Source organism: Oncorhynchus tshawytscha, linkage group LG31, assembly GCF_018296145.1.
Source record: "Oncorhynchus tshawytscha isolate Ot180627B linkage group LG31, Otsh_v2.0, whole genome shotgun sequence".
Classification (NCBI taxonomy): domain Eukaryota; kingdom Metazoa; phylum Chordata; class Actinopteri; order Salmoniformes; family Salmonidae; genus Oncorhynchus; species Oncorhynchus tshawytscha.
Window position 1 is genome coordinate 14625698 of NC_056459.1, and position 19106 is coordinate 14644803.

General features: G+C 45.8%; 1 protein-coding gene across 3 annotated transcripts in view; it reads right to left on the reverse strand.

Moving 5' to 3' along the window:
• Positions 1-19106, reverse strand: part of LOC112229318 (trafficking protein particle complex subunit 9-like) — a 319826-nt gene that overhangs the window by 247725 nt on the left and 52995 nt on the right. The gene's annotated exons all lie outside the window — the stretch shown is intronic.

The window sequence follows — 19106 nt, forward strand, 5'->3', positions numbered from 1 at the left end:
TTAGCAGCAGCGGACCACCGCTGCTAAATGAATATAGGGGAAACACTCATGCGCTATGTGATTAATTGTATTCTATGCACTCTTCTGGTTTTTACATCTCTTTCTATTCCTTACAATAACCATTTTAGTCTCTAGCCAGTCCTTCTCAAGACCCCCTGTGGTTCTCATTACCATTGCACAGGATTGTGCTATTAGAAAGTTCCTTGAAAGACCCGATAATGAGATACAAGATGGTCCCGATCCAGCAGATCAGGCACTAGCTTGACAGGGGAGACAGAGTAGCACAGTGGAGGAGGGACTCTGAGGTGGAGATTACAATGAAACAGGTGGGGAAACAGCTCTGTTACCAAACACACTACAGTCTTCCATCTCCGTTTTGACAGTCCAATCTCTAAACGCATTCAACTATCACACAAGAGGACCTGGCTGAGCCTAAGCCCCGAGCAACACACACATCTCCATATTCTGAGCCCAGGACTAGGTGGGTTTACGGAGAGTAAAGTCAACTACCGGCGTGCACCTTGGGAAATTAAAACTTTAGTCTGAAGCAGGAAGGAGTGCAAGGAAAGGGTATCTCTATAATATAAATGGTCAACTGAGCCTCTCACAACCCCAGGTTTGCCTCTCAGGTATCCTCCTCATAGAGCCAATTACATGTGAAATACGCCTCTGAAAGAGCTGAGGAAAGCTGAGCTGCAACCATCTCAGTTGCTTCCAAGCGGCACCTTATTCCCTTCACATTGCACTTCCTCAATATGGGGACCTGGTGGGAGACGCCCCAAGCCTCCCTCCGTACCGCGAGGCTCCTGGCCATTCATCCATTCCAGATTAAAGAGACAGCAGAAAGGTCCACCACTTCAGAACCTCAGGGTGAATATGAAACATGTGGTGGAGTGTTGCTAGCCTTAGTACCAGTCTCGTTAGTGAACATTCTGCTCCTTGTCATTGCCAAAGAGGACCCTGTTGGAGAGAACAGAACAAAACAGGCACTGCAGATGTTGCCCGGCTCGCCTGTGCAATGGAGCATAAAACATGTGTGTGAAATAGAGTAGGATACTGAATGATGTATTAGAACAAACTATACCACCATTTATACAGTGTGTGTGTATATATATATATATATATATGGATCCATCCTCTCATTGCTCTGCTACAGTCCTACACACAACCGGCTAACAGTTAACACACTGATTCATCAGCGCTTTGTAAATGAATATTCAAGTGCTTTTCCTCCCTTGAAGTTATTCCCTTCGTGTGACAGTCCCTGCAACGTTGGGACACTCACACGGAGGGAATAACTGCACAAAATGGATTCTGTACTGTCTCTTTAATATCAAACATGTCCGGAAATAACTCACTCTAATAAGCTTTTATTGCTTGTCATTCACACCATCAAAGCTTCAGTACTGTAACAAGCTGGCTGGGTATGATGAGGCCAGGGTTGGGGTCAATGCCATTTCAATTCAGGAAGAAGAGGCAGAAGGAAAGACTGAACACTCATCTCTCTCAGTTTGCTCGTCTATGTGTACACCTTAGTTGAAAAGCAAGGTAGGAAAACTACTACTATCGTATTGATTTACAAAGCACTGATGAATCGGTGTGTAAACTGTTAGCCGGTTGTGTTAGGTAGTCAGAGATGATGGATCCATAAATCCATTCATCCGCACACACTCACACACACACACACACACACACACACGGAACTATATATGTTATTGCTGGGTCGTGCTGAGAGAAGAGGCACAGTGCATTAGCAGGGGGGCAAACAAACACTAACAGTTGCTTGCATTCTGACAGAGTCTTAACAGCCCTCACACACAAAATACATTTCCACAGTCGATTCACCTCCTTATCCCCACGTTCATACAGTGATGTATCACAGTGGGTGAATCTGGCACTATGGATGTAATGCTGTATCTATCATTGCCTGTTATGGGTGTACTGTATCTGACTACCAGCAGCCTGTTATGGGTGTACTGTATCTGACAACCAGCAGCCTGTTATGGGTGTACTGTATCTGACTACCAGCAGCCTGTTATGGGTGTACTGTATCTGACTACCAGCAGCCTGTTATGGGTGTACTGTATCTGACAACCAGCAGCCTGTTATGGGTGTACTGTATCTGACTACCAGCAGCCTGTTATGGGTGTACTGTATCTGACTACCAGCAGCCTGTTATGGGTGTACTGTATCTGACAACCAGCAGCCTGTTATGGGTGTACTGTATCTGACTACCAGCAGCCTGTTATGGGTGTACTGTATCTGACTACCAGCAGCCTGTTATGGGTGTACTGTCTCTGACAACCAGCAGCCTGTTATGGGTGTACTGTCTCTGACTACCAGCAGCCTGTTATGGGTGTACTGTCTCTGACTACCAGCAGCCTGTTAGCACAAAACTTCCGGCGCCGACAGAGATGGCCGCCTCGCTTCGCGTTCCTAGGAAACTATGCAGTTTTTAGTTTTTTTACGTGTTATTTCTTACATTAGTACCCCAGGTCATCTTAGGTTTCATTACATACAGTCGAGAAGAACTACTGAATATAAGATCAGCGTCAACTCACCATCAGTACGATCAAGAATATGTTTTTCGCGACGCGGATCCTGTGTTCTGCCTTTCAACCAGGACAACGGAGTGGATTACATGCAGCGACCCAAAAAAACTACTCCGAAATAGGAGGGAAACGAGGCGGTCTTCTGGTCAGACTCCGGAGACGGGCACACCGTGCACCACTCCCTAGCATTCTTCTTGCCAATGTCCAGTCTCTTGACAACAAGGTTGATGAAATCCGAGCAAGGGTAGCATTCCAGAGGGACATCAGAGACTGTAACGTTCTATGCTTCACGGAAACATGGCTCACTGGAGTGACGCTATCCGAGGCGGTGCAGCCAACGGGTTTCTCCACGCATCGCGCCGACAGAAACAAACATCTTTCTGGTAAGAAGAGGGGCGGGGGCGTATGCCTTATGACTAACGTGACATGGTGTGATGAAAGAAACATACAGGAACTCAAATCCTTCTGTTCACCTGATTTAGAATTCCTCACAATCAAATGTAGACCGCATTATCTACCAAGACAATTCTCTTCGATTATAATCACAGCCGTATATATCCCCCCCCAAGCAGACACATCGATGGCTCTGAACGAACTTTATTTAACTCTCTGCAAACTGGAAACGATTTATCCGGAGGCTGCATTCATTGTAGCTGGGGATTTTAACAAGGCTAATCTGAAAACAAGACTCCCTAAATTTTATCAGCATATCGATTGCGCAACCAGGGGTGGAAAGACCTTGGATCATTGTTACTCTAACTTCCGCGACGCATATAAGGCCCCGCCCCGCCCCCCTTTCGGAAAAGCTGACCACGACTCCATTTTGTTGATCCCTGCCTACAGACAGAAACTAAAACAAGAAGCTCCCATGCTGAGGTCTGTTCAACGCTGGTCTGACCAAGCTGACTCCACACTCCAAGACTGCTTCCATCACGTGGACTGGGAGATGTTTCGTATTGCGTCAGACAACAACATTGACGAATACGCTGATTCGGTGTGCGAGTTCATTAGAACGTGCGTTGAAGATGTCGTTCCCATAGCAACGATTAAAACATTCCCTAACCAGAAACCTTGGATTGATGGCAGCATTCGTGTGAAACTGAAAGCTCGAACCACTGCTTTTAATCAGGGCAAGGTGTCTGGTGACATGACTGAATACAAACAGTGCAGCTATTCCCTCCGCAAGGCTATTAAACAAGCTAAGCGTCAGTACAGAGACAAAGTAGAATCTCAATTCAACGGCTCAGACACAAGAGGCATGTGGCAGGGTCTACAGTCAATCACGGACTACAGGAAGAAATCCAGCCCAGTCATGGGCCAGGATGTCTTGCTCCCAGGCAGACTAAATAACTTTTTGCCCGCTTTGAGGACAATACAGTGCCACTGACACGGCCTGCAATGAAAACATGCGGTCTCTCCTTCACTGCAGCCGAGGTGAGTAAGACATTTAAACGTGTTAACCCTCGCAAGGCTGCAGGCCCAGACGGCATCCCCAGCCGCGCCCTCAGAGCATGCGCAGACCAGCTGGCCGGTGTGTTTACGGACATATTCAATCAATCCCTATACCAGTCTGCTGTTCCCACATGCTTCAAGAGGGCCACCATTGTTCCTGTTCCCAAGAAAGCTAAGGTAACTGAGCTAAACGACTACCGCCCCGTAGCACTCACATCCGTCATCATGAAGTGCTTTGAGAGACTAGTCAAGGACCATATCACCTCCACCCTACCTGACACCCTAGACCCACTCCAATTTGCTTACCGCCCAAATAGGTCCACAGACGATGCAATCTCAACCACACTGCCCTAACCCATCTGGACAAGAGGAATACCTATGTGAGAATGCTGTTCATCGACTACAGCTCGGCATTCAACACCATAGTACCCTCCAAGCTCGTCATCAAGCTCGAGACCCTGGGTCTCGACCCCGCCCTGTGCAACTGGGTACTGGACTTCCTGATGGGCCGCCCCCAGGTGGTGAGGGTAGGCAACAACATCTCCTCCCCGCTGATCCTCAACACAGGGGCCCCACAAGGGTGCGTTGTGAGCCCTCTCCTGTACTCCCTGTTCACCCACGACTGCGTGGCCACGCACGCCTCCAACTCAATCATCAAGTTTGCGGACGACACAACAGTGGTAGGCTTGATTACCAACAACGACGAGACGGCCTACAGGGAGGAGGTGAGGGCCCTCGGAGTGTGGTGTCAGGAAAACAACCTCACACTCAACATCAACAAAACTAAGGAGATGATTGTGGACTTCAGGAAACAGCAGAGGGAACACCCCCCTATCCACATCGATGGAACAGTAGTGGAGAGGGTAGCAAGTTTTAAGTTCCTCGGCATACACATCACAGACAAACTGAATTGGTCCCATCACACAGACAGCATCGTGAAGAAGGCGCAGCAGCGCCTCTTCAACCTCAGGAGGCTGAAGAAATTCGGCTTGTCACCAAAAGCACTCACAAACTTCTACAGATGCACAATCGAGAGCATCCTGGCGGGCTGTATCACCGCCTGGTACGGCAAGTGCTCCGCCCTCAACCGTAAGGCTCTCCAGAGGGTAGTGAGGTCTGCACAACGCATCACCGGGGGCAAACTACCTGCCCTCCAGGACACCTACACCACCCGATGCTACAGGAAGGCCATAAAGATCATCAAGGACATCAACCACCCGAGCCACTGCCTGTTCACCCCGCTGTCATCCAGAAGGTGAGGTCAGTACAGATGCATCAAAGCTGGGACCGAGAGACTGAAAAACAGCTTCTATCTCAAGGCCATCAGACTGTTAAACAGCCACCACTAACATTGAGTGGCTGCTGCCAACACACTGACACTGACTCAACTCCAGCCACTTTAATAATGGTAATTGATGGGAAATGATGTAAATATATCACTAGCCACTTTAAACAATGCTACCTTATATAATGTTACATACCCTACATTATTCATCTCATATGCATACGTATGTACTGTACTCTATATCATCGACTGCATCCTTATGTAATACATGTATCACTAGCCACTTTAACTATGCCACTTTGTTTACATCCTCATCTCATATGTATATACTGTACTCGATATCAGCTACTGTATCTTGCCTATGCTGCTCTGTACCATCACTCATTCATATATCCTTATGTACATATTCTTTATCCCCTTACACTGTGTATAAGACAGTAGTTTTGGAATTGTTAGTTAGATTACTTGTTGGTTATTACTGCATTGTCGGAACTAGAAGCACAAGCATTTCGCTACACTCGCATTAACATCTGCTAACCATGTGTATGTGACAAATAAAATTTGATTTGATTTTGATTTGATTTGTGTACTGTATCTGACTACCAGCAGCCTGTTATGGGTGTACTGTCTCTGACTACCAGCAGCCTGTTATGGGTGTACTGTCTCTGACTACCAGCAGCCTGTTATGGGTGTACTGTATCTGACTACCAGCAGCCTGTTATGGGTGTACTGTCTCTGACTACCAGCAGCCTGTTATGGGTGTACTGTCTCTGACTACCAGCAGCCTGTTATGGGTGTACTGTCTCTGACTACCAGCAGCCTGTTATGGGTGTACTGTATCTGACTACCAGCAGCCTATTATGGGTGTACTGTCTCTGACTACCAGCAGCCTGTTATGGACGCCTGAGCAGCCAATCCATTCATCCATTAATCAAACAGACAGCATCAACATACAGACACACAGCCAGAGGACCCACTATCAACGCTGATGTAGGCCGATTCATCATTACTCTCAAGGTTTCGACAAACCTTAAGGAGTAGTCTCTGGATTAAAGTTTTACCAGTAGAGTTAGCCTGTTGGCGTCGTTTGGAAATCGAACGTTTTAGTAGTAGGCAAACCAGGGTTCAAATACTACTTGGAATATTTGTTTTAATACTTTTGAGTGTTTGCTTTAGCCTGCCTGGCAGGGTTTGCACTTTTGCAACTGTTCTATTGGTTCATTGAGGCAGGCACGCATAATCAAATCCAGCTGAAGTATTAAAACCCTGATCTGCTGCTGTCACTGCCTCATCACACAGTATCCTGGAGCAGAGAGAGCCTTAGTGATCGAATGTGAGGAGGAGCACGATCACACTGCCTCATCACACAGTATCCTGGAGCAGAGAGAGCTTTAGTGATCGAATGTGAGGAGGAGAACGACCACATTGCCTCATCACACAGTATCCTGGAGCAGAGAGAGCTTTAGTGATCGAATGTGAGGAGGAGCACGACCACACTGCCTCATCACACAGTATCCTGGAGCAGAGAAAGCTTTAGTGATCGAATGTGAGGAGGAGCACGACACACTGCCTCATCACACAGTATCCTGGAGCAGAGAGAGCTTTAGTGATCGAATGTGAGGAGGAGCACGACCACACTGCCTCATCACACAGTATCCTGGAGCAGAGAGAGCCTTAGTGATCGAATGTGAGGAGGAGCACGATCACACTGCCTCATCACACAGTATCCTGGAGCAGAGAGAGCCTTAGTGATCGAATGTGAGGAGGAGAACGACCACATTGCCTCATCACACAGTATCCTGGAGCAGAGAGAGCTTTAGTGATCGAATGTGAGGAGGAGCACGACCACACTGCCTCATCACACAGTATCCTGGAGCAGAGAGAGCTTTAGTGATCGAATGTGAGGAGGAGCACGACCACACTGCCTCATCACATAGGTCTATCTGTTGCCTAAGGATAGCAGGCTTTATATGGTTTCTCTCCGTGTCAACAGAGTCCATTTCATACAACAGAATGCAGCATCGGATTCCAGTAGTGACATAAGAAAAATTACCTAAACTAACAGAGGAATAAAACTATAAGTAATTAAGGTAACTCTTCATTTGAAGGGCACCTCTTAAGGACTTCTAATCCATTCATAACACATTCATGAGGAGTGGTTGTTTTGAGATGGTTTTAGAGTTCACTATATGTGCTGCTGTGCTGTGAGAACAAGCCCTGGCAGAGTTGGGAGTGGTCTGTTTCAAGTGATAAAAAACAGTTCATGTTTGAGACTCATTGCGCGCCTGAGACAGAGGAGATCCCACCCATCCCTGGCCTCCTCCCCTCCCCCAGATACCCACACATACAAATCAACAGCTTTTGAAGTTGAAGCCCCTTTATTCCGCTGCTTCCTAAATGTTCCAACTACCAACAGCCAGTTGTTACTACCCATCTCCCCTCTCACCTGGGTCTCGCCCCCCTGGCCTTGCCCTCTCTGTCTATCCCTTTCTGTCCTCTCTCTCTCTTCTTGCCCCCTTGGCCTTGCCCTCTCTCTCTCTCCCTTTCTGTCCCTCTCTCTCTCTGGGTCTCACCCCCCTCTTGGCCTTGTCCCTCTCTCTGTCTCTCCTTTCTGTCCCTCCCTCTCTCTCTCTCTGGTCTCGCCCCCTTGGCCATGCCCTCTCTGTCTCTCCCTTTCTGTCCCTCTCTCTTGGGTCTCACCTCCCTTGGCCTTGCCCTCTGTCTCTCCCTTTCTGTCCCTCTCTCTCTCTGGGTCTCTCCCCCTTGGCCTTGCCCTCTCTGTCTCTCCCTTTCTGTCCCTCTCTCTCTCTGGTCTCGCCCCTTGGCCATGCCCTCTCTGTCTCTCCCTTTCTGTCCCTCTCTCTCTCTGGGTCTCGCCCCCTTGGCCTTGCCCTCTCTGTCTGTCTCTCCCTTTCTGTCCCTCTCTCTCTGGGTCTCGCTGCCCTTGGCCTTGCCCTCTCTGTCTCTCCCTTTCTGTCCTCTCTCTCTCTCTGGGTCTCGCCCCCTTGGCCATGCCCTCTCTGTCTCTCCCTTTCTGTCCCTCTCTCTCTCTCTGGGTCTCACCCCCTTGGCCTTGCCCTCTCTGTCTCTCCCTTTCTGTCCCTCTCTCTCTCTGGGTCTCACCCCCTTGGCCTTGCCCTCTCTGTCTCTCCCTTTCTGTCCCTCTCTCTCTCTCTGGGTCTCACCCCCTTGGCCATGGCCTTGCCCTCTCTGTCTCTCTCCCCCTTGGCCTTGCCCTTGTCTGTCCTCCCTTTCTGTCCCTCTCTCTCTCTGGGTCTCGCTGCCCTTGGCCTTGCCCCTCTGTCTCCCCTTCTGTCCCTCTCTCTCTCTCTGGGTCTCGCCCCCTTGGCCATGCCCTCTCTGTCTCTCCCTTTCTGTCCCTCTCTCTCTCTCTGGGTCTCACCCCCCTTGGCCTTGCCCTCTCTGTCTCTCCCTTTCTGTCCCTCTCTCTCTCTCTGGGTCTCACCCCCTTGGCCTTGCCCTCTCTGTCTGTCCCCCTTTCTGTCCCTCTCTCTCTGGGTCTCACCCCCTTGGCCTTGCCCTCTCTGTCTCTCCCTTTCTGTCCCTCTCTCTCTGGGTCTCACCCCCTTGGCCTTGCCCTCTCTGTCTCTCCCTTTCTGTCCCTCTCTCTCTCTCTGGGTCTCACCCCCTTGGCCTTGCCCTCTCTGTCTCTCCTTTCTGTCCCTCTCTCTCTCTCTGGGTCTCACCCCCCTTGGCCTTGCCCTCTCTGTCTCTCCCTTTCTGTCCCTCTCTCTCTCTCTGGGTCTCACCCCCCTTGGCCTTGCCCTCTCTGTCTGTCTAATGAAATATAACAACATAAACAATAGAAACAACACACACACTGATGTTTATATAGAAACAAAGAGGACTAGGTTGTCTAGCTTTGAGCATGTTCAAACACATAGACCCCTACACTAGCAGCACTATAACACTGGGAGAAAATAGAATACACAATTCAATAAATGACATTTACTATCTAGCTAGTAAGCTTTCATTGTTTCTCACATGCATACACACCAAGTAGATACATACACGTTTGTTTTTACTATCCTTGTGGGGACAGTCGAAAGGTCCCCAGTTGTCCAAATTTTCCTTGTGAAAACTTCTAGTCCCCACAAATATGGTAAAACCAAACACACACTCTGTATGCATATATACTGCTGAAACAGACAGAGGCATTATTAAGACCCCTTGGAGAATAAAAATATATATTTGACTCAACATTTTAAATTTGGCCTTACTGCTATTAGCCCATACAGACGCATTGAATAACAGATTCACATCAGATATTGCACCCCAAAAATATTCTAAAGGAAGTTTGTTATGAAGTGTCAATCCTATAGCTGAGAGTTACACGAAAGACCAGGAAACATTTGTTAGTTTCCATATACGTCCATACATTTTTTCGATTGGTACCGGGGGACCTTCAGACAAGTCTTGTGAGGCCTGTGGGCGTCCTAGAGCATAACAACCGAGGGGTCAGAGGGGTCATATCAGTGTGTAGCCCAAACTGTTCGCAAGCTACATACAGACGTTGGCAGATGGGCAGTACCGACTTCAGACGAGTCCCAAGATGCTTGTGGGGGTCGTAGAACAAAACAGAGAACCCCATCGTGTTCGTGAGAGTCTCAAACCGCTCAGACGATTTTGTGAGAAGACCAATTTTCTGGATGTCTCATGGTCTGACAAACACCGCTCTATCTCTGTCACCTTTCACCGCAATCTCCATTATAGGAATCCCCTGTTTTATGGCTCAGCATCAATCTGCTTAATAGAACATCACATTTACATGACAATGGGGAGAGCACAGCTCGGAAATAAACACACACAGCATACTGCAGACTGTTTAGAACCGATTCCCCAGCAGAAAAATGTGAGCGAGAGAGACAGAGAGAGAAAGGAGAGAGAGAGAGAGAAAGGAGAGAGAGAGAAGAGAGAAGAGAAAGAGAGAGAGGGAAGAGAAAGGAGAGAGACAGAGAGAGAAAGGAGAGAGAGAGAGAGAGAAAGAGAGAGAGAGAAGAGAGAAGAGAAAGAGAGAGAAGAGAAAGAGAGAGAGAGAAAATGAAAGAGACCAGGCACCACATTCCACTGAGCACCAAGCACCACATTCCACTGAGCACCAGGCACCGCATTCCAGAGCACCAGGCACCACATTCCACTGAGCACCAGGCACCACATTCCACTGAGCACCAGGCACCACATTCCACTGAGCACCAGGCACCGCATTCCAGAGTACCAGGCACCACATTCCACTGAGCACCAAGCACCACATTAATTCATAGTAAATTAGCCCTGTTTTAGGGACAACTCTGAGCTGTATAAAAGATATGAAGTGGCTGCATGACCTGTGTTCACTCTGCCCACCAGGATGCCTTTTCACGTTTTCTAAACCTCCTTTTAAAAATATATGCATGTGTTGTTTTGCTCCAATGTAATATCCCTGTAGACAGGGCATGTTAAATAAAAACACTGGGGATTTCCTAAATAAATGTCTTGCCCCTGGCAGTTCTAACATATTTACGTCCGTTGAATCTCTGGTGACAGAGTGTTTCACGTAAATGTTAATGTCCGTCTCCCAGCTCCACTTGATTTGGTTCTGGGCTCTGAGATGAATGACAGTTTAGAGAAAGTCATGATGTCCAGGGAGACTGATGAGACCAAAGCTAATTGAGACAGCTGCATCAAACTAAAGTTACCGTCGTTGCCTTTTCTGCAACTAAGCAAAACTGAAATAGGAATTGACTTGATAGAAAGAAAACAAAACCCATGTTGTGTCAGCAGACTATACTATAATAATAATCACAGGGCGGTTTTGATCGGTTCAGTGTTCCTTATTAAAAACTGTTGCCACAGAAATAATACCCATCCCAGCGTGGAGGAACAGGCCTTCAGACTCACTGAGAGAGACAGAGACAGGCGACATTATAAAATCCATGTACACAAATAACAAGTGTGCGGTTAAAATTGGCAAAAAACACATTTCTTCACACAGGGTCGTGGGGTGAGACAGGGATATAGCTTAAGCCCCACCCTCTTCAACATATATATAAACGAATTGGCGAGGGCACTAGAAAAGTCTGCAGCACCCGGCCTCACCCTACTAGAATCCGAAGTCAAATGTCTACTGTTTGCTGATGATCTGGTGCTTCTGTCACCAACCAAGGAGGGCCTACAGCAGCACCTAGATCTTCTGCACAGATTCTGTCAGACCTGGGCCCTGACAGTAAATTTCAGTAAGACCAAAATAATGGTGTTCCAAAAAAGGTCCAGTCACCAGGACCACAAATACAAATTCCATCTAGACACTGTTGCCCTAGAGCACACAAAAAACTATACATACCTTGGCCTAAACATCAGCGCCACAGGTAACTTCCACAAAGCTGTGAACGATCTGAGAGACAAGGCAAGAAGGGCATTCTATGCAATCAAAAGGAACATACATTTCAACATACCAACTAGGATCTGGCTAAAATTACTTGAATCAGTCATAGAGCCCATTGCCCTTTATGGTTGTGAGGTCTGGGGTCCTCTCACCAACCAAGACTTCACAAAATGGGACAAACACCAAATTGACACTCTGCATGCAGAATTCTGCAAAAATATCCTCCATGTACAACGTAGAACACCAAATAATGCATGCATGCAGAGCAGAATTAGGCCGATACCCACTAATTATCAAAATCCAGAAAAGATCCGTTAAATTCTACAACCACCTAAAAGGAAGCGATTCCCAAACCTTCCATAACAAAGCCATCACCTACAGAGAGATGAACCTGGAGAAGAGTCCCTAAGCAAGCTGGTCCTAGGGCTCTGTTCACAAACACACCCCACAGAGCCCCAGGACAACAGCACAATTAGACCCAACCAAATCATGAGAAAACAAAAAGATAATGACTTGACACATTGGAAAGAATTAACAAAAAAACAGAGCAAACTAGAATGCTATTTGGCCCTAAACAGAGAGTACACAGTGGCAGAATACCTGACCACTGTGACTGACCTAAACTTAAGGAAAGCTTTGACTATGTACAGACTCAGTGAGCATAGCCTTGCTATTGAGAGAGGCCGCCGTAGGCAGACATGGCTCTCAAGAGAAGACATGCTATGTGCACACTGCCCACAAAATGAGGTGGAAACTGAGCTGCACTTCCTAACCTCCTGTCCAACGTATGACCATATTAGAGATACATATTTCCCTCAGATTACACAGATCCACAAAGAATTCGAAAACAAATCCAATTTTGATAAACTCCCATATCTACTGGGTGAAATTCCACAGTGTGCCATCACAGCAGCAAGATTTGTGACCTGTTGCCACAAGAAAAGGGCAACCAGTGAAGAACAAACACCATTGTAAATACAACCCATATTTATGCTGAATTATTTTCCCTTGTGTATTTTAACCATTTGTACATTGTTACAACATTTGAAACTTCTGTATGTGTAATGTTTACTGTTCATTTTTATTGTTTATTTTACTTTTGTATATTATCTACCTCACTTGCTTTGGCAATGTTAACACATTTCCCATGCCAATAAAGCCCCTTGAATTGAATTGAATTGAGAGACACAGAGACACAGAGACACAGAGACACAGACAGACAGACAGACAGACAGACAGACAGACAGACAGACAGACAGACAGACAGACAGACAGACAGACAGACAGACAAAATGACAGACAGAGCGCGAGAGAGAGAAAGGTATGTGCCCGACTCAACAACAACGTACAGAGGATATTTATGAACCAATCCATCAAGCTCTACTTGTACTCCACTCTCTGGATTTAATGAGCTTAAGAATGACATTTTGACAACAACTTGTATCTGTCCCTCGCAAAATGAAAGACTTTTCTGTCTCATACCCATCCCTACACAACTAACCAAACACCACGTCTCACACTACATGACATAGACCTCTACAGAGCTTCTGACGTTGCTGCTAGAATATTCAGCCAAGTGTTGCATGTGTTCCATGGTAACATGTTGGAGATCACATAACACGCTGAACACGGCTGTATCGGTGACAGGATGCAAAGAGCTGTCGTTTCTCATCCCCAAAGATTTCCTGTCAGGTTAGGAGTAGGGGGACTGGCTCATATTTTAGCCTTGGGATGTGTTGCGTTCCTTTGGCCCTGAGTGAACAATCCTTCTTTCAGTTTCCTGTTAAGATGATACCAGTCGTTTACAAAGGTGGTCTGAGAGGAGAGTGGGCACAATTAAACACACGACGCAGAGAGAGACAGAGAGAGATACAGAGAGAGATACAGAGAGAGAGACAGAGAGAGAGACAGAGACAGAGAGAGACAGAGAGAGACAGAGAGAGACAGAGAGAGACAGAGAGAGACAGAGACAGAGACAGAGACAGAGAGAGACATATATATATCAACGAATTGGCGAGGGCACTAGAAAAGTCTGCAGCACCCGGCCTCACCCTACTAGAATCCGAAGTCAAATGTCTACTGTTTGCTGATGATCTGGTGCTTCTGTCACCAACCAAGGAGGGCCTACAGCAGCACCTAGATCATCTGCACAGATTTAGTCAGACCTGGACCCTGACAGTAAATCTCAGTAAGACCAAAATAATGGTGTTCCAAAAAAGGTCCAGTTACCAGGACCACAAATACAAATTCCATCTAGACACTGTTGCCCTAGAGCACACAAAAAACTATACATACCTTGGACTAAACATCAGCGCCACAGGTAACTTCCACAAAGCTGTGAATGATCTGAGAGACAAGGCAAGAAGGGCATTCTATGCCATCAAAAGGAACATACATTTCAACATACCAACTAGGATCTGGCTAAAAATACTTGAATCAGTCATAGAGCCCATTGCCCTTTACGGTTGTGAGGTCTTGGGTCCGCTCACCAACCAAGACTTCACAAAATGGGACAAACACCAAATTGAGACTCTACATACAGAATTCTGCAAAAATATCCTCCGTGTACAACGTAGAACACCAAATAATGCATGCAGAGCAGAATTAGGCCGATACCCACTAATTATCAAAATCCAGAAAAGAGCTGTTAAATTCTACAACCACCTAAAAGGAAGCGATTCCCAAACCTTCCATAACAAAGCCATCACCTACAGAGAGATGAACCTAGAGAAGAGTCCCCTAAGCAAGCTGGTCCTGGGGCTCTGTTCACAAACACAAACAGACCCCCACCCCAGGACAACAGCACAATTAGACCCAACCAAATCATGAGAAAACAAAAAGATAATTACTTGACACATTGGAAAGAATTAACAAAATAACAGAGCAAACTAGAATGCTATTTGGCCCTACACAGAGAATACACAGTGGCAGAATACCTGACCACTGTGAGTGACATAAACTTAAGGAAAGCTTTGATTATGTACAGACTTAGTGAGCACAGCCTTGCTATTGAGAAAGGCCGCCGTAGGCAGACATGGCTCTCAAGAGAAGACAGGCTGTGTGCACACTGCCCACAAAATGAGGTGGAAACTGAACTGCACTTCCTAACCTCCTGTCCAATGTATGACCATATTAGAGAGACATATTTCCCTCAGATTACACAGATCCACAAAGAATTCGAAAACAAATCCAATTTTGATAAACTCCCATATCTACTGGGGGAAATTCCACAGTGTGCCATCACAGCAGCAAGATTTGTGACCTGTTGCCACGAGAAAAGGGCAACCAGTGAAGAACAAACACCATTGTAAATACAACTCATATTTATGCTTATTTATTTCCCCTTGTGTTCTTTAACCATTTGTACATCGTTACAACACTGTATATATACATGTATAATATGACATTTGTAATGTCTTTATTGTTTTGATATTTCTGTATGTGTAATGTTTACTGTTAGTTTTTAATCAACCAGCCAGGCTTCCCCAGCCCTGTCCTCACACAGCAGAGGAGCCCAGCTCAACCAGCCAGGCTTCCCCAGCCCTGTCCTCACACAGCAGAGGAGCCCAGCTCAACCAGCCAGGCTTCCCCAGCCCTGTCCTCACACAGCAGAGGAGCCCAGCTCAACCAGCCAGGCTTCCCCAGCCCTGTCCTCACACAGCAGAGGAGCCCAGCTCAACCAGCCAGGCTTCCCCAGCCCTGTCCTCACACAGCAGAGGAGCCCAGCTCAACCAGCCAGGCTTCCCCAGCCCTGTCCTCACACAGCAGAGGAGCCCAGCTCAACCAGCCAGGCTTCCCCAGCCCTGCCTACTGCACACCTCCTCCCCAACCCACAAAACAGCCTCCCACTGACAGCGGCACTGGCATAGACCAGCCACACCCCAGCTCCAACACCCACCAACACCCACATCCACCCCCCCAAGATCACAGAGACAACATCCTGCACCAGCACCCTGGAACTCCCAACCACGACCACAGCACCACCAACCTCAATGCCTACCACAGCCAGCGCAGCACAGACCACCCCAGCCCAGCTTTAGAGCCACCCAGACGAGGCCTCCCATCCCCTGCCCCCCACCGCAGACCGACAGTTGGAGGGGCCACAGCCCAGCAGGCAGATCTACGCATAGACTGTGAGAGGAGCAACTGGCCCAGCCCCACCAACCAAATGAGTGACATTAAACAAATGCTGAGTCTACTATGCTCACATGTGATAGGCCGAGGGTCATGGTAAGATGAGCACAAGAACTCCACCATCCTCACACTACACCCACCCAAGTGGCATGACACAAATTCTATCTTAAATTATAAACAAATCACATTTGCATAATAAGAGTTTACTTTAATTGAAAAATCCTATTTTAATAGTTCTTGTTGGATTGAGTGTTTGTCTCATTTTGAAGGTAAAGAGAGAAAAAAACAAATATTTTTACATTACATGTTGGAATTTACAAGGATTGAAGTCCTCTACTTTTGGACTAAAGAGCAGAAACCCAGACTTCCTGAAAGAAATTGATGATATTGATATTGTGGTCTTAGTATTCTGTGTTCTCTTTATTATTTTGGTTAGGCCAGGGTGTGACATGGGTGATTTATGTGGTTTGTTTTGTCTAGGGGTTTTGTAGTTTATGGGATTGTGTTTAGTTAAGTATTCTAGGTAAGTCTATGGTTGCCTGGAGTGGTTCTCAATCAGAGGCAGGTGGTTATCGTTGTCTCTGATTGGGAACCATATTTAGGCAGCCATATTCTTTAGGTCTCTTGTGGGTGATTGTTTCCTGTCTTTGTGTTTGTTGCACCAGATAGGGCTGTTTCGGTTTTTTCACGTTTCTTGTTTTGTATATTGTTTATTTTTCATATTTTATTAAAGATGTATAAAGATAACCGCGCTGCGTTTTGATCCGCCTCTCTTTCACCAGAAGAAAACCGTAACAGTACTACAGGAAACATGGTGCAGAGGTGATGTTTCCACTGGCTGTCCACTAGGTTATAGGGAGATAATCATACCATCCACTAAATTAAAAGGAATCAAACAGGGCAGAGACTCAGGGGGAATGCTACTATGGTATAAATCTGAACTAATTCATTCAATCGAATTGATCAAAACAGGAGAAATATTTATATGGTTAAAAATCAACAAGGAGGCTGTCTTGACAGATAAAACTGTCTTCCTCTGTGCCACATACATTCCCCCCTCAGAGTCACCCTACTTCAATGAAGAGAGTTTCTCCATTCTAGAGGGGGAAATTAGTCACTTTTAGGCCCAAGGCAACGTACTGGTCTGTGGAGACCTGAATGCTAGAACAGCAGAAGAACAAGACACGATTAACAGTCATGGGGATAAACACCTACCAGGAAGCAACAACCTTTCCCTCCCCACATACCCCCACAGAAACAACTATGACAAAGTGAAAAATAAAAACGGAGTACAGCTCGTGAAGCTCTGTGGAACACTGGGTCTGTACATAGCCCCCTCTCAGCCTACCATTGACTCTTTCGGTAGGTACACCTACAGCTCTGTGGAACACTGGGTCTGTACATAGTCAATGGTAGGCTGAGAGGGGACTCTTTTGGTAGGTACACCTACAGCTCATCCCTTGGCAGCAGCACTGTAGACTACTTCCTCACCGACCTAAACCCAGAGTCTCTCAGAGCCTTCACAGTCAGCCCACTAACACCTCTCTCAGACCACAGTAAAATCACAGTGTATCTGAGAAGAGCAGAACCCAACCATGACGCATCACGGTCCAATAAATGACATGGTACAAAACAGGCCTATAGATGGAGTGCAAACAGTACAGACATCTACCAAAAAGCAATTAGTAGCCAAAAAATACAATCTCTCCTGGACAACTTTTTAGCCTTAACATTCTCCTACAGCAATGAAGGTGTAAATGTGGCTGTTTGGAACATAAACTTTATATTTGACAAGTTAGCCTCCTTGGCTAATTTAAAGAAGCATAACAACAAACCAGAAATAACAGATAATGAAAAATGATTTGATAATGATAGAAAAAATCTAAGAAAGTCATTGAGAAATATATCTAATCAAAAACACAGAGAACCAGACAACAAAACTATACGCCTTCAATATGGGGAAACACTGAAGCAATACAAACACACCCTAAGAACAAAAAAGGAACAGCACATTAGAAATCAGCTGGGTGGATTTGAGGAATCCATAGAATCAAACCACTTCTGGGAGAATTGGAATAAATTAAACAAACCTCATCATGAGGAATTGGCTATCCAAAATGGGGATATGTGGAGAAATCACTTTGCAAACATCTACAGGAATATAACAAAGAGCCCAGAACAAAAGGATATACAAGAAAAATTACAAATCCTTGAATCAGCAGTCAAAGACTATCAGAATACTGTGGATACCCCAATTACAGAAGAAGAATTATTGGAAAAACTATGCACTCTCCAACCCAAAAAGGCCTGTGGTGCTGATGGTATTTTAAATGAAATGATCAAATATACAGACCACAAATTCAAACAAAGGCAAAATCTACTCGTGTTTTGTAGATTTCAAGAAAGCATTTGATTCAATTTGGCACAAAGGTCTTTTTTATAAACTAATAGAAAGTGGTATTGGAGGGAAAACATATGATTGATTTAATACAATGTACACTAAAAACAAATGTGCGGTTAAAATTGGCAACAAGCAAACAGACTTCTTCTCTCAGGGACGGGGAGTGAAACAGGGCTGCCCAATAAGTCCAATACTATTTAACATCTACATTAATGAATTGGCAACAAGCAAACAGACTTCTTCTCTCAGGGACGGGGAGTGAAACAGGGCTGCCCAATAAGTCCAACACTATTTAACATCTACATTAATGAATTAACAACAAGCAAACAGACTTCTTCTCTCAGGGACGGGGAGTGAAACAGGGCTGCCCAATAAGTCCAACACTATTTAACATCTACATTAATGAATTGGCAAAAACAATAGAAGAATTGGCAGCACCAGGTCTCACCCTACACAACACTGAAATCAAGTGTCTGCTGTGCGCAGATGACCTGGTGCTGCACCTAGATCTAGATCATCTTCACAGGTTCTGTCAGACCTGGGCTCTGACCGTTAACCTAAAAAAAACAAATATAATGATATTCCAAAAAAGGTCAGGAAATAAGGATGGAAATATAAATTATATTTGGACACAGTTCTATTAGAACACACAAACAACTACACATATCTAGGACTAAATACAACACAGGTAGCTTTCATATGGCTGTGAATGAGCTGAGAGACAAAGCAAGAAGAGCATTCTAAGCCATTAAAAGGAACATCCAAATTGAAATTCCAATTAGAATCTGGCTCAAAATGTTTCAATCAGTTATAGAACCAATTTCTCCATATGGCAGTGAAGTATGGGGTCCAATCTCTAATAATTAATTTACCAAATGGGACAAACATCCAATTGAAATA